General features: G+C 42.5%; 1 protein-coding gene across 4 annotated transcripts in view; it reads left to right on the top strand.

Annotated features, from left to right (window-relative positions):
* Positions 1-7692: 7692 nt before the first annotated feature.
* Positions 7693-11507, top strand: part of emsy (EMSY transcriptional repressor, BRCA2 interacting) — a 66384-nt gene continuing 62569 nt past the window's right edge. For 3 of the 4 annotated variants that reach the window (XM_048597971.1, XM_048597974.1, XM_048597973.1), the window contains exon 1: positions 7693-7945. The gene's annotated coding sequence lies outside the window, so the exon portion shown is untranslated. Of the gene's footprint in view, positions 7972-11507 lie in introns of all 4 variants that reach the window. The other variant, XM_048597972.1, reaches the window with a different exon arrangement.

Genomic DNA, 11507 nt, shown 5'->3' on the forward strand with positions numbered 1-11507 from the left:
GGATTATCAGATAACCCATGATCTCATTGAATGGTGGAGCTGACTCAATAGGTCAAACTGTCTACTTCTGCCCCTACATTTTATGGTCATAGGGACCTCACCCACAAAATAAATTCAGCCTTTGGACAGACCAGAATACATATAAGCGCAAACCACTTGGGCCTTCTGAATTACAAACACAGAGAACATTGGAGAAACTCACCAGATCTGGCAGCATCTGTGGAGAGATTATTGTCCAACACTGTTAAACTAGTAGTTGTGTTTTTTCTATACGAGGGAGATTGCTCTGTTCAAATTGACTGCTGTGTTTTCTTAATTACAATGCTGATGACAGCAATAACACGTTGTATTCGGATAGTAGCTTTGTTTTTTTTTGTTGATTCATGTGATGTGGGCACCATTGGCAAAGTTGTCATTTATTGCCTATCTCGAATTGCCCAGAGGGTATTTAAAAGTCAACCACACACAGATTTCCTAAATGACATTAGTGAATCAGTTGTGTTTTTACAACAATGGACAGTAGTTACATGTTTGCTATTAGACTAGATTTTAATTCCAGATATTTTATTGAATTCAAATTTCACCACTTGCTATGGTGGGATTCGAACCCATGCCCACAGAAGATTAGCCTGCAATCCTGAATTACTAGTAATCACTATGTCACCTCTTTACAGAATGGGAAAATCATTCCCTGAGGAAATCTGTACAGCTTTATAGGAATTGAGATGTTGCTCTTATGTTTTTATGTCTCAATAGCATTTTATTAACATCTGGACCACTTAAATCTTATCACATTTTTCCTTCCATTACTGACAGAAGAACATACATTAAAATTATATGCTAAGAACAATGGACTGAATGGTCTCCTGTGTTAAAAGTTTCACTTTCCTTCACTGTGTGCTGTGTTTTACTGAAGTAGATTCTTTTCTACAATGTTACCTTCATGTTACCTCGTTCAAAATATGCTGACCACCAAACAGGAAGTTGTGGTGAACGTAATATGCTTGTGTGTGCATTTAAAGAAAACAGCACATTTCACTGGAAATCCTGACAAATGATGAACTAAATTTAGATTTGTCTTCCTAATTAAGTGAATGGAAGATCTCTAAAAGAAGAAAGTTTTGCAGTCAGTGATCATTTAAAAAGTAAATACAAGTAACAATAACCAAATTCAAAATTCCATTTGTTCACATGGGATTTGGGAATTCTGGCAACATTTATTACCAATCCATAATTGTCAGAGGCCATCTAAGAGTCAACCATTTTACTGTGGACCAGGAATCCTATGTAGGCCAGACCAGGCAAAGATGGCAGATTTTCTTCCCCCAACGTGAACCAGATAGGTTTTTGCAACAGTTAACATTGGTGTATGGTCACCATTAGGCTAGGTTTTTATTCCAGATACTTCTACTTGATTTAAATTTCACTATCTGCCATAAGTTTTGTTTGCCCTTCTCTTGCATCTCTTTATTTACAGTATGCGAGTTGCCATGGGATTTGAACCATGCCCTCAGAACATTGGTGTGCAGTTCTGGATTAGTAGGTAAGTAACAATACCAGTATGCCACCACCTTCCCTTAATTTGTCAAAACTTTCAAACTTAAAATCATCCCGCAGAGCCAGAGTCCATTTGGCTCATTGTGCCAATGCTGGAACTTCTGCAGCAGAGAGCTATCTGATGAACTGCACTGCCCTGTTCTTACCCAACTGTACTGTAGCTTAAATTGGAACAGATACTTATTTTTGCTGCTAACTTCATTTTCCTCTCTTTGCATGTAGGCCTGAATGGTAAATGCTGGAGGACTGTATCGTTTCAGCCACAGCAACCACAAGGCCAAGCTGACCCTTTTATTGCCTGATGCCCATCCACACATGGGGATGGGGTGGTACAGTGGTCATGTCACTGGGCTAGTAATCCAGAGACCCAGGCATCATGAGCATAAAATCTTCCAGCTGATTGCCATCAACTTCCACTCCCTCTTCCCCCAACCCTGAAGATTTTTTTTAAAATTCATTAACAGGATGAAGGCATCGCTGGCTGAACCAGCATTTATTGCCCATCCCTAATTCCCGGTTGGCAGTTCAGAGTCAACCATGGGTCTGGAGTCACATGTAGGAAAGACCAGGTAAGGATGGTAGTTTCCTTCCCTAAAGGACATTAGTGAACCAGATGGTTATGTCAACTGACAATGGATTCATGGTCATCATTAAATTCTTAATTCCAGATATTTTTATTGAATTCAAATTCCACCATCTGCCACAGTGGGATTTGAGCCTGGGTCCCCAGAATGTTATCTGGGTCTCTGGATTAATAGTTCAGTGATAATACCACTAGGCCATCGCCTCTCCTAAGTGTGAGACTTCAATATCTATCACTAAGAATGGCTCCGTAACGCCACTCCTAATTGAGCTGGACAAGACCTACAGGACATGCTTGATAGATTAGGTTTCAGCAGGTGCTGAGGGAACCAACAAGATGGAAAAACCTACCTGACTTCATCCTCTCCAATCTACTTGTCACTGATGCAATCTGTAATCAATTTCTAATTCAAGATGGCGGCAGAGTAGCTGCACAGCCTGTGGGCTCCTGCCTACTTGTACTTCTTCCCCCCTTCTTTCTCTGCTCTTTTTTTCTTACTTTAATCTACTTACCTGCTGTGGAGAGTAAGGTTGTGCGCATGGAGGAGATCGAGCCAATGTGGCAGTGAGAGAGGGCCCCCAGCAACTGCACCGACACGTGAGCAGACAACCTGAGGTCAGCGACATCAAGCACAGTGGAGATAGAGCCAGCATGGGAAGAGGAAGTCCATTGCAGTATAGGTGCCCAGTGTGGAGGTGATTGAAACCTTGAGGATTACAAGGCCATCATGCCTAAACACTTATGAAGGACTGTAATGTTGAACTTGTAACTTTATTTCTTTATTTTTCTAGTTTGTACCCAAGTTGGTGCTGGGAATGGTGACTTTTTAAGCTTTTCACTCTTCTCCTGATCCCTGTACTTGAGTGCATGTGACAATAAACCTAATTCTAATTCTAAGATGCATCTGTCCATGACATTATTGGCCGGAATGACAAGTGCACAGTCCTTGTAGAGATGACATGCCATTTTCATGTTGAGGATATCCTTCATTGTACTGTGTGGCACTACCACTGGTAAAAAGGATAGATTTCAAATGGATTAGGGAACTCAATACTGAGCAGCCAGGAAGAGCTATCAGCATAATTATATTCCCTCACAGTCTGTAATATAGGAAGGGGTCATTCAGACCATATAGCTTGCCCTATCATTCTAAAACATAGCTGATCATCACCTCAGTGTCACTGTTCCACACTATCTCCATATTCCACAAAGTCATTGATCTCCAGAAACATATGGGGTTCTATCTTGAATTTGCTCAATGATTGAGCTACCAAAGAACATCTCAGTCTGTAACTGCCTCCACTTTTTTGTGCATTGGATTGGAATTGGGGAGAAGTTGCAGATAGAATACAATGTGGGAAAGTGAGGTTATGCACTTTGCCGGGAAGAATAGAGGCCTAGACTATTTTATAAACCAGAAAAATCTTTTGAAAATCTGAAGCATAAAGTGACTTAGGAATTCTCATTCAGGATTCTCTTAAGGTTAACATGTTTATGTTCAGTTAGCAGTTACGAAGGCAAATGCAATGTTAGCATTCATTTCAAGAGGGCTAGATTGTAAGAGCAGAGATGTACCGCTGAGGCTGTATAAGGCTCTGGTCCGACTGCATTCGGAATATCGTGAGCAGATTTGAGCCCCATATCTAAGGAAGGATATGCTAGCCTTGGAAAGGGTCTAGAGGAAGTTCACAATAATGTTCCCGGGGATGAAGAGCTCAGTATATGAGGAGTGGTTGAGGAGTCTGGGTCTGTACTCTATGGAGTTTAGAAGTATGAATGGGGAATCTGATTGAAACTTACAGGATACCAAGAGGTCTGAATAAAGTGGATGTGGAGATGATTCCCCTAGTAGGAGAGACTAGAATCCAAGGGCAAAACCTTAGGATGAAGGAACAAAAACAGAAGTTGCTGGAAAAGCTCAGCAGGTCTGGCAGCATCTGTGAAGAAAAAATCAGAGTTAATGTTTTGGGTCCGATGACCCTTCCTCAGAACTGATGGTAGCTGGGAAAACATTGGTTTATATGCAGAAAATAGGGAGGGGAATGGGGTAGGGACTAAACAATAGGATAGAGCCCGAAGAGAGAGAAGAGCAGTTGGATAGACAAAGGAGTTGATAACGAGATAACAAGGTGTAGAGCTGGATGAACACAGCAGGCCAAGCAGCATCAGAGGAGCAGGAAAGCTGACGTTTCAGGCCTAGACCCTTCTTCAGAAAATGATAACGATCTGGCTAGGAGGGAGAGTAGCTGTGAAGAGAAAATCGGAGTTAACTTTTCGGGTCCAGTGATCCTTCCTCACCTTAGGGTGAAGGGATGACTATTTAGAACTGAGGCAAGGAAGAATTTCTTCAAAAATAGCATGGTTAATCTGTGGAACTCATTGCCACAGAAGTCTGTGAAGAGCAAGTCATTGAGTGTGTTTAAGGCAGAGATAGGTGCGTTCTTGATTAGTAAAGGAGTCAAACTGTTTGTGTCAATTAACAATATTGGAATGCTATTAATGTCTTCAACTGTTAAGACTGATGCCAAACTTCTTCCTCAGTCCAACCCAAGCCAGCTCTGCCCTCATTCCTTTGTAATTACCCTTAGTTAAGCTTAACACAGTATTTTTCTGACGCAAGTCTCTCCCTGTCAAACTGAATGCTTAGTTTTACCATATAATGGTCACTGTTTCCAAACAGATCTTTTACTGTAACATAATTTATTAAATCTGCCTCATTATATGTCACCAGATCCAAAATAGCCCGATCACTGGTTGGGTCCACACATATGGTAGAGAACTGTCCTAAATTCACTATATGAATTCTCCCTCATAGCCTCCTCTACCAATCTATCCCAATCTACATGAAGGTTCAAGCCAACCATGGTTAATATACTACAATTGTTACATATCTTCATTATCTCCTGATTTATTATCTGTTCCCCTGTACAGCTACTTTAGGGGGCATACACACTACTGCTATCATTGTCTTCTTTCCTTTTCTATTTCTCACATCTACCTGTATTGATTCGACATCTTCCACTTCAAGGTTATTTCTTGCTATCATACGTATTCCATCCTGTACTGATAATGTTATTTCACCACCATTTCCTTCCTGCCAGTTCTTCTGGAAAGTCGGATCCCAGATCATTCATGTATTTCCTTGTCTGGTCTCATTGTTTTATGAATTGGATAATTTGCAGATGAGCCTTTCACTTCTACTACTTGAAATTTATGCATAAAAGTGTAAATCAAACAGAAATACAGCCATTTTGAAAATGTTTAATATCAAATGTTTGGTTCAGATTGTCTTTGTTTATCTCACATTGGATTCACAATGGTCGGCTAATTGTGGTGGCTTTTTTAAGCCTTTTATTTTGTTTGGTGTATCTGCTGCCACCACACTGGTTCAGGAAATTGGTGTCGCTGACCACATTGCTCTGTGCCTGGAACTGGAAGCTAGTGCCAACTCCACTCCATCATATCTGAACTGTCTCTCACTAAAAGTCATGTCAAAAAAATTGATCCAAAAATTGCCAAGAGTTCAACATATATACAGTGCTAAATTTGGACATTATCTCCCTTAGTCTCTGACATATCATGGATTGCGGTTTTTAATACTGTCTCTGTGTCTGGTATAATATCAATGAGAGATAAGAGAGCAATGTCCGTCATGCATTGTGACCCTTCAGAATAAAATAAGTCTTACAGGTCAGATTGAAAGTCCACTTTTCTCTCTTTCTATCCATCATCTTATTTCTCAATCCAATCTCTTTCTTATGTTAAACAGCATGGAAACACCTTTGCTTCAGTGTTATAAAGACCCATTTATAACAAGTGCAATATTGACACTCCCTCTCTCTCTCAGAGAGTCATACAGCACAGAAATAGAACCTTTGGTCCAGTCAGTCAACGCCAACCATAATCGCATACTAAACTAGTCCTACCTGCCTGCACTTGGCCCAAATCCCTCCAAACATTTCTTATTCCTGTATGTATCTAAATGTCTTTTAAACGTTGTAACTGTACTTGCATCCACCACTTCCTCTGGAAGTTCTTTCCACACACGAACCACTCTATGGAAAAAAATTGCCCCTCATGTCTTTTTAAATCTTCCCCCTCTCACCTTAAAAATATGCCCCCTAGTCTTGAAAACCCCAACCTAGGGAAAAGACACCTGCTATTTACCTTATCTATACTCCTCACGATTTTACGATTTTATAAACCTCTTTAAGGTTATCCTTTAACCTCTTATGCTCCAGTGAAAAATATCCAGCCTATAACTCAAACCCTCCAGTCCCAGCAACATCCTGGTAAATCTTTTCTGAACCCTTTCCAATTTAATAATATCCTTCCTATAGTAGGGTGACTAGAACTGTACACAGTACTCCAAAAGTACTCACAGAACTCACCAATGTCCTGTACAACCTGAACATAATGTCCCAACTCCTATGCTCAATAGTCTGATCAATGAACGAAAGTGTTGTAAACATCTCCTAAACCATCCTGTCTACCTGTGATGCAACTTTCAAAGAACAATGTAACTGAACCTCTAGGTCTCTCTGTTCTACAACATTACCCAGGACTCTACCATAAACTGTATTAGTCCCACCCTTTTTTGTTTTACCTAAATGCAATACTTTGTTCTTTCACAGGATTAGGGTGTCGCTGGCCAGGCAGCATTTATTGCCCATCCCTAATTGCCCAGAGGGCAGTCAAGAATCAACCACATTGCTGTGGGTCTGGAGTTACATGTAGGCTAGACCAGGTAAGGATGGCAGTTTCCTTCCTTAAAAGACGTTAGTGAACCAGATGGGATTTTTCAACATTTGACAATGGATTCATGGTCATCATTAGATTCTTAATTCCAAATATTTATTGAATTCAAATCCACCATCTGCCATTGTATGATTCAAGTCCAGATCCCCAGAATATTTTGTGGGTCTCTGGCTTAACAGTCCAGTGATAATGCCACTGGCCATCACCTCCCCTAATTCACTCCTCAAATCACACAGGAGAGGCCCTTTGGCCCATTGAGTCTGCACCACTAAAAATATTCTACTACCTACACTCGTCCCACTTTCCTAAACTTGGGGCCATAGCCTTGAAATGCTCATGCAAATACCTTTCCAAAGGTTATGAGGTTTCCTGCTACAATTACCCTTCCAGATAGTGCATTCGAGCTTCGCACTACAAAAATGTTTCCTCTAATCCCCTCTAAACCTTTAAATCATGCACCCTTGTTATTGATGTGTAGGACCTGCCATTACTGACTGGCCAGCATTTATTGCCTATCCCTAGTTGCCCTTGAGAAGGTGGTGGTGAGCTGCTTTCTTGAACTGCTGCAGTTCACCTGCTGGAAGGTTCACCCACAATGCCCTCCACCACGCAGCATTTCAAAAACTTATCTACCTAGTCTTTAAATATCCCTTCTCTCCCTCTTTGTAAGCTACTGTGCTCCTAAGTGAATAGGTTTGACTGGGACAAGGGTGGGTACAACTGCCTTGGCCTATGGGGCACACACGCACCTCCTGGCCCCGCCCCTTTGGGAGTTGGCGCAGTGCTGGCCGGGATACTGGAGGACGTGACAGGCTGTTGGCGGTCGTTGTTGGCAATGCCGGCCGTGAGCCGGAGCGTCGAAACCTGGTGGCTTGGGTGCTTCGTGATTTGTTTTTAAATATAAATAGATAACAAAAAATCCGCACTCTTCCTCCTTTATCCTCGGAGGAAAATTAACATAAAAAAGTGAAGGATGCCAAGTTTCGGCAGGACTCCTGAACCGCAGCGAGATCAGCACCGAGAGCCGTTGCCCAGAGACGCCGAGAGGTGAGGCGGCATTTTTTGTGTTATTTGTGAGTCTTTCCTTTCTCTGACTCTTCATAGAATGTTGTAGACACGGAGAATGTAATCACTGCTTCCCTTGGTAACTGATGGAAGCCGTTGTTAATATTTAACTGTCGCCCGGTCCTCGGGCCGCTCCGAGGAGGTAAACATTGGCCGCTGCGCATGCGTGCCGCCTTTGGGGTGTGGGTTGGGTTTGGGTTTGGGTTTGGGTTTGGGTTGGGGTTGGGGTGCATGGCAGCACCCTTGAATGAAGAATCCGCTTTTTCTCAGTTCATGGGATTTGAACGTATTGCCCATCCCTAAATGAGCTGACTTAGCTGGGTGGCTAATTTGCAATGCAGAGTGGTGCCAACAGTGTTGGCTCAATTCCCTCAACACCTGGTTACCACGAAGGACTCTGCTTTTCTCCTTCTCCTTCACCTAAGAAATTATGACCCTCAGGTTAAACCATCACCAGCTGCCTGTCTGTAAGGAGAGAGCAACCCTATGGTCTGGTAGAACTATGGTGACTTAATGGACCCAGAGAAGGTGGTGCTGTCGAGGTGTTCCAGTGAAGGGTCATATTGGACTCCAGACAAATATGCTTGCTTTCCACATATGCCGTCAGAGCTGGTAGTTTTTTTTTGTTTTTAATTTCAGAATTCTAGCATCCATAATATCTTGCTTTTGTTAGTTAGGCCAGACTGTGTACAGGTGGCAGAGATCCTTCAGAGAAGGGCATTAGTACAGTAGATATGTTTTTATGATAGTCTGTTTTAGAATCATTAAATCCCTACCATGAGGAAGCAGGCTGTTCAGCCCAACAAGTCCACACCAACTCTCCAAAGAGCATATCCCTGTAGTCCTTCATTTCCTGTGGCCAGTCCACCTAACCCGTACATCTTTGGACTGTGGGAAGAAAGCGGAGCACCCGGAGGAAACTCGTGGGGACAATGTGCAAACTCTGCACAAGCGGTTGCCTGAGGCTGGAATTGAACCTGGGTCCCTGGCACTGAGACAGTGGTGCTAGCCACTGTGCTCATGGTCACGAATATTGATGTCATTGTTGCATTTGTTTAATCAGCTGAGTTTGAATTTCCTCTAGGTTACTGGTTCTATAGCAGAATCCCTACGTTAGTGTATGGTATTGTATGTGCCATTTCTCCTCATGTGTTGGTGACCAATGAAGTAAGCTCCCTCTGTGCATTTCACTGCCTATGGATACAAAGCCATACATAACTAGAAAATTTAATCCACACTCTCTGCTGAAATAACTTCTGGAGCTAACTATGTAAGTGGTTTTATTTGATGGATGAGATAGCCATTTCCATGCTATCTTGTCATCTCAGACAGGCAGTTTTAAGCTGATCTGTTACCCTGTCAAAGCCTGGGAAAAAATTTCTCCATTTCCCCAATAATATGTGTATGCAGTTCTTGTTAGGACAGGAACAGGTTTGAATTTGATTTCTGTGACTATTTTATTCTTTGTTTTTGATATGAAGGCAACACTTGAAGGCTAGCGTTTCCTCAATTGCCTAATTGGTCTGGAGATGGTGGTGAGCTGCCATCTTGGACCTTGCAGCCCATTTGAAATGGGGGCACACAGTGCTGTTAGGGAGCGCTGTAGGACTGAGTCCCAGAGGTATTGGAGAAATGACAGTTTAGTTCCAAATCAGGGTAGTAGTGATTGATCTGGAAGGACACTTTCAGGCAATGGTGGCCCCATGTTTCTGCTGTCCTTCTCCAGGTAGATGCTAGAGGTTGTGCATTTGCTGTTGAAAAGTTCTTTGACAAGTTGCTACTGTGAGCCTCAGTTGGAGGGTCTTAGCTATTGACTTCCTATCTAAATGTATAGTAACTTGATAATAGTCCCAGGACGTTGTTGCCATTTGGTAGAATTTAAACATCCAGAAAGTAAAACAAAATTTTACAGATTTGTAACCAGTCCACCTTCATTTACAGGTATTATATATTTTTAACTTTGGGCTTCTATGCATTATGTCACAAATAGTTGTTAATTTTAATTGTTTCATGGGATCTGGTATTGCTGGCAGGACCACATTTGTTGCCAATCTTTAATTGCTGTTGAACTGAGTGGCCTATGCCATTTCAAATGGACAACCACATTGCCGTGTTTCCATGACATTAATGCTGGTCTCTACATTACTCAAACAGTACCATTATCATGAAGCCACCATTCAGGTGAAGGAACGTTGGATGACAAGATGTGTGGAACATCTAGTCGAGAGGAAGTAGGAAGCAAGGATCGGACAGGGCTCTAGAGGTGTACAAGGTCACCAGGAAGGAATTGAAGAATGGACTTAGGAGAGATAGAAGGGGGTATGAAAAAACCTTGGCAGGTAGGATCAAGGAAAACCCCAAGGCGTTCTGTGCTTATGTGAGGAACAAGAGGATGGCCAGAGTGAGGGTAGGGCCAATCAGGGATAGTGGAAGCAACTTGTGCGAGGAGGTAGGGGAGGTCTTTAATGAATACTTTGCTTCAGTATTCACCAGTGAGAGGAACCTTGACGTTTGTTAGCACAGCATGAAACAGGCAGATATGCTCGAACAGATTGATGTTAGGAAGGAGGATGTGCTAGAAATTTTGAAAAACACGAGGATAGATAAGTCCCCTGGCCCAGACAGGATATACCCAAGGTCCCTACGGGAAGCAAGGGAAGAGATTGCCGCCCCTTAGGCGAGATCGTTGCATCCTCGCTGTCCACTGGAGTAGTAACAGATGATTGGAGGGTGGCAAATGTCATTCCCTTGTTCAAGAAAGGGAATAGGGATAATTCTGGAAGTTACAGACCGGTCAGTCTGTCTTCTGTGGTGGGCAAATTATTGGACAGGATTCTGAGAGTATTTATGATTATTTGGAAAAGCACTGTCTGATTAGAAATAGTCAGGATGGCTTTGTGGGGGGCAGGTCATGCCTCACAAGCCTTATTGAATTCTTTGAGGATGTGACAAAACACATTGAAGGCAGAGCAGTGGCTGTGGTGTATATGGATTTTAGCAAGGTATTTGATAATGTTCCCCATGGTAGGCTCATTCAGAAAGTAAGGAGGCATGGGATTCAGGGAAATTTGGCCGTCTGGATACAAAACTGGCTGTCCAATAGAAGACAGAGGGTGGTAGTAGGTGGAAAGTATTCATCCTGGAGCTCGGTGACCAGTGGTATTCCGCAGGGATCTGTTCTGGGACCTCTGCTCTTTGTAATCTTTATAAATGACTTGGATGAGGAAGTGGAAGGATGGGTTAGTAAGTTTGCCGATGTCACAAAGGTTGGTGGAGTTGTGGACAGCATGGAGGGCTGTTGTAAGTTTCAACGGGCCACTGACAGGATGCAGAGCTGGGCAAAGAAGTGGCAGATGGAATTCAACCCAGAAAAGTGTGAAGTGATTCCGTTTGGAAGGTCGAATTTGAATACAGAATACAGGATTCTTGGCAGTGTGGAGGAACAGCAGAATCTTGGGGTCCACGTCCATAGGTCCTTCGAAGTTGCTACTCAACTTGATAGGATTGTAAAGAAGATAGGATTGTAAAGAAGATAGGATTGTAA

Source organism: Rhincodon typus, chromosome 6, assembly GCF_021869965.1.
Source record: "Rhincodon typus isolate 14 chromosome 6, sRhiTyp1.1, whole genome shotgun sequence".
NCBI lineage: Eukaryota > Metazoa > Chordata > Chondrichthyes > Orectolobiformes > Rhincodontidae > Rhincodon > Rhincodon typus.